The following is a 5432-nucleotide window of genomic DNA, read 5'->3' as shown; positions in this document are numbered from 1 at the left end:
TCTTCTTTAATTAGACTACAAGAAGAGGTGGCAAAGACAAGTCCAATTAGGATGAGTTAAGACTGTAGAGACAAGTTAAGTTAGTAAGACAAGTTAAGACTTTAGATACAAGCCAAGTGAGGATGAGTTAAGTCTTCAATTAACTTGGTTCAAAACTAGAGGAAATCAAGGAGTAACTCGAGCTAGTTAACTAAGAGCTAGTCCCAAGTGAAACTGAAACTTGCTCCAGTTAACTAGCAAAAGAAACTCGTTGCCCTTTTGTAAACAGCCATTCAAACTTGGCCTCCTTGCATGCATCGAAGATCTACTATTAGGACGAGTTAAGACTACAGAGACAAGTTAAGTTAGTAGGACGAGTTAAGACTTTAGAGACAAGCTAAGAGAGGATGAGTTAATTCTTCAATTAACTTGGTTCACAACTAGAGGAAATCAAGGGGCAACTCAAGCTAGTTAACTGAGAGCTAGTCCAAGTGTAACTGAAACCTACTCCAGTTAACTAGCAAAAGAAACTCATTGCACTTTTGTAAACAACCATTTGAACTTGGCCTCCTTGCCCAGATGAACAAAGGAGCCTGTAGTCTCAATGTAGTAGACGAAACTGCAAATCTTCCAAACCTAAAATATTTCTACAAAACTCTTTTTATGAAATAGGAAACCAAACTTAACCAAAATCACCACAATGGAATCTTAAATCTTCATGCCTAGCAAAATACCAGAGTATTCATTTAAATTCATAGCAACCCCTATGCCTGATTCTATAAATCAAGCCCAGATGAACAAGAGGAGTCTTTAATCTCAATGTAGTGGACGAAACTGCAAATCTGCCAAACCTAAATCTTTCTACAAAACTCTTATTACGAAACAGAAAACTAGACTTAACCAAAATCCACGCAAAAATGTTAATCAAGCACAATCAAATGTGCAAGCATGTGAAGTCAACACAACAACTAATGTGAAAAAATTTCAAAAGAGCCCTATCAAAATGTTGATATCCATCATACATCCATACAGTAACGAATACAAGTGAAAAACAACTCATTCTCGAAATCTTCAATCTGGGTTAACCCAACAAGTAAATTTTTGTTTCCACCACAATCCAATTCATCTGGATAAATATCGCCCACAGCCCCCACAGCCCAATACAGGAAATTTTGTGATTTTTTTCGCACATTTTACTAAGATAAGTTCAAATGAAAGTTTCGGGCAATCAATCTTCTATACAAACTCACAAAAATAAACCATCAAAAAAGTCCAGACGTGAAGGATCTAATATTTTTACCTTTTAGAGGTCATTTTCACTTCAGGGACCTCTGATTAAACTTGAATATCTGCAAAATAAAGCAGTTGATAAAACCTTAACCAACACTAAATTTGACAATCAAACAACCATGAAAGACAACTAGAAAATTGATCTTCGCATCAACACCACAATTGTGCATATCAATAAGAACTATAGGAATGTCCTTATTGTAGGCAAATCTGTCTCTCAGAAATTTGTTCACAAAGTGAAGATTTTTTTCACTTCGTCTCTGAGGATTTACGTCTGCAAAAGAAGATTGTCCAGGAAGAATTCAACACACTTTACTTCCTTAACATGATGTCCCAAGAATGTAGGTTGTATATGCACGAGTAACATCTTCTGAGAAAGTTTGATCGTCGGGAAAAAGCTAATTTTCTTTGAACATCTTTTAAAATAAAACCTAAACAAATTTTGGTGGATTTGTAAAGATCCACTTGATTGCATGTCAATTAACATATATAAATATGCACCTTGCAAGGCCTTTCGGGGTTTTCTTGATTAGGTTATTATGGTCCATCACCGAATTGTTGTAGGACATCATATATCCATACGACTATGTAGATCAGAATAATTACGAGGAAGTTCAATCAAGAACGAAGGAAAGCAACCGTTGGTGCAGGATTTGCCACAAATATTGTCCTCATCCCTTCTTCATACAATAACCCATCTGAATGCAAAAAAAACGTAATAATTAACTAACTCCTTTATCTCCATCTATGTTCAGTGAAAAGCTCTGTAGTCAAGAACTAAACTTATTAGTTTTCACTAATCTCAGAAGTTGGCTGCGGAAGAAACTACTTTCACTCGGCAACTACTTCACCCCTTAATTCCTATTTGTTGAAATTTTGAGGTGAATCATTGTGCCGAATCTCACGCGTTATAGAGCTTTGATTGAATACCTATTGTCTTCCTAAAAATAATTGCACGATAGAAATATAAGATCTAACTGCAACAGGGCCGGCGAGTCTGGTCTCTAACTACCCACTGAAGTTTCTTTGCTCCTCGGTTCTTGAAAAGGCAAGTCTGGTCTCTAGTTATGTACAGAAATTTCATAGCTCCTGAGCTCTGGGTAGTTACTATATTCATGGATAATATTTAGCTTCAGAATAAGTGGCAGGACATGCCTGAGTTTAATCTGGCCTCAATCATTTGGGATATCTAATTTCAAACCTCAACACCTGCCATACCAGACAAGTAGTAGCCAAAAACAGTAGTCGGAGTTGCTAGAATGCCTTAGTGTTCCATCTAAAGAATTAAAGGCTCAGTGAAGGCATTCGAGGTCGTTGGTCTATGTGGGTGGTCGATGTATGTATACAAATTAATCCCAATTCAAATTAGAAACCTGTTCATTTTAACAAGTTGTGTGCTATGCAAAAACACTGAAACCCAATAAAGAAATCCACAGAAGACCAAGCTAAATCACCACAATGAAATGTTAAAACTTCAAGCCTAGAAAAATACCAGAGTACTTTATTCAAATTCATAGCACCAGTATGCCTGATTCTATATATAAACCTAGCCCAGATGAACAGAGTCGTCCATAGTCTCAAGTAGCAGAAGAAACTGCAAATTTGCAGAACCTAGAATTTCCCTACAAAACTCTTATTCCTAAACAGAAAACCAGACTTAACCAAAATCCACGCAAAAAATGTTAACCAAACACAATCAAATGTGTGAGCATGTAAAGTCAACACAACAACTAAGGTGAAAATTTTGCAAAACAGCCAAATCAAAACGTTGATAGTCATCATACACCCATACGGTAAAGAATACAAGTGAATAACAACTCATTCCAGAAATCTTCAATCTAGAGCAGTCCAACAAGTAAATTTTGTTTCCATCACAACCCAATCCATCTGCGAAATATCGCACACAGCCCAATACATGAATAAGCATAATTTTGTGATTTTTTTCTTTCACGTTTTACTGTGAGATAATGCCCAATACATGAATAAGCATAATTTTGTGATTTTTTTCTTTCACGTTTTACTGTGAGATAAAGTTCAAAACAATGTTTGAGGATCTAAGATTTTTATCTTTCAGAGGACATTTTCACTTCAGGAACCTCTGATTAAACTTGAATTTATGCAAAATAAAACAGCTCCTAAAACCTTAACCTATACCAAATTTGACAATCAAACAAGCATTAAAAACAACCAGAAAACATACCGAAATTCATGTTGATCTTCGCATCAACGCCACAATCGTGCATATCAGTAAGAGCTATAGGGATGTCCTTATTGTAGGCAACACAGAGATTACATTGAAAACACAAATTCTGTCGTTGTAAACGACAAAGTAAGAGGGACTTTGTAAACCCTCCTTAACATTAAGAGATTTCTGTAAGCTCTCCAACATATCGAGCAGAAAAAATCTGCAACAAAAGGTCTAGGGCTTCATCAATGATCAATGCTTCGAAGTTATAAACGACTCTATGTAGAAGAATTATAAAAGAGCTAAATTACAGATGCAGGGTTTTTGGAACTCTCAAAGATGAAGGTGCAAATATTATTAAATCCACTGGTAAGAATTTCATTGATGAGCAAATGAAATTGCAAAAATAAATTGAGAGTAATTATCAAATGCCAAAGAAGAGAGAAATGGAGCAAATCAAAGGTCTGATTCCCTCAAAGAAAAACGCTACAACCCCATTTGCAAATGGTAAGGCTTCGGACATTTCAATGCGCAAAAAACCGAACCCTTCTTTTTCCAGTTCATAATTCAGAAAAATACTCAACTTCTTCCATTTTAATACACAAAATCAAGACATATAACAGATGAACGCGATATAGCCATAACCTGTTGATTCGAAATCCATGAGTCTTCCAGATCGATGGTAGTCTTCCACTGAAATTATTGTTGGATAAATCCCCATTCAGCTTGGTTATTTCCCAATAGATGCTCCGCCATGCCATGTAATGCAACCCTGCAACTAGGTTAGATTGGCGTTACACTGTACGATACCATACCCCGGCGGTATACATCCATGTATTGCAGGTGTTATTTCGAACAATAATTTCAGTGGTAGAATACCATCAGGAAGAGGAGAAACCAAAAAGGAAAGACATTATTCGCTCACAGAACATACAAACATCAAGCTACCATTTCTTTCTTTTACAAGTTCAGTGTCCTTCAAACCAAGTCCAGTGTCCTTCAAACCCTAAGTTGTGTTCCTTGCTATAGGATTTGTGTTCCTCGCTACCTAGATATCTACCAATAAAATATAAACTAGCTTTCTGATGCTTGGGAACAAAAATAGAGCCCATGGGTGCGGACAAAGATGGAGATGGAGATGATGTGAGCGATATTGAAGGTAAGAAAGCTGTGAAATGAACCAGTGCGTACAGCACAAGGTTTTGACGTGGTGATCTTCCATAGAGTCATCTGGCGACCTGATAAGAATTACACTGTAAGGAGATTTTAAAATCGCAAACATCACCCTCATTTCTTACACTTCGCCATAATATCATGGAATTTATTAAACATCACCGTCATACTTGGAATTTGTTAAACATCGGCATCATACCATGGAATTATTTTTATTTTTCAACGTATACCATGGAATTATTATTGGGGATCATCCTCCCGTCTTATATATTAGTGGAGTATAATCACTATTCAAAATGGTCTTATTTATTAGTGGAGTATAATCATTATTCAAAATGGTATGGCAAATTGTTTTCACGTTTTAAGTTGATTTAAAGATGCTACTTTATGTATAATTTTAATTTTTTATTTTTTTTCAATTCAAATTTTGTTATGCATATACAATTAAGAACATAAAATACAATGCCTGTAAATATGACACTCATAAATCTACAAATATCATTATTGTGCTCGTAAACCCAAAAAGAGAAATGTAGAGTAATGTTGTAGGAAATTGTTATAATATCTAAACCAAAAGAGCCACTTCCCCTTTTTAGATTTGGGGAAGCAATTGTGAAAACACAAAATCCAGTTTGATTGAAATGCTAAGAGCTTGGAACTGACTAAGAGACACTAATATCATAGGAAAAGAGGATTTTTTTCTCTTTTAAAAAAAATGTATTCTTCAACCGCAGAGAGAGCTTTCTTTGATAAGGACTGGGTGTATGCTACATTCCATGTGTATGTGCTGAAAAGAGATGTATTG

General features: G+C 35.7%; 1 long non-coding RNA gene across 1 annotated transcript; it reads right to left on the bottom strand.

The window, feature by feature from the left end:
* Positions 1 to 1418: 1418 nt before the first annotated feature.
* LOC149194166 (uncharacterized) lies at positions 1419 to 4852 on the bottom strand. Its single transcript, XR_016255031.1, has 3 exons — positions 4100 to 4852; positions 3470 to 3674; positions 1419 to 1967 (listed from the first exon to the last, which is right to left on the bottom strand). It is a non-coding gene; the product is annotated as an uncharacterized LOC149194166 (long non-coding RNA).
* Between the last annotated feature and the right edge of the window lie 580 nt (positions 4853 to 5432).

This window comes from Pinus tabuliformis, chromosome 2_2 (assembly GCF_031772625.1).
Source record: "Pinus tabuliformis cultivar Carrire ecotype Pingquan chromosome 2_2, CPIR1, whole genome shotgun sequence".
Lineage (NCBI taxonomy): Eukaryota > Viridiplantae > Streptophyta > Pinopsida > Pinales > Pinaceae > Pinus > Pinus tabuliformis.
This window is presented reverse-complemented; position numbering and strand designations above follow the sequence as displayed.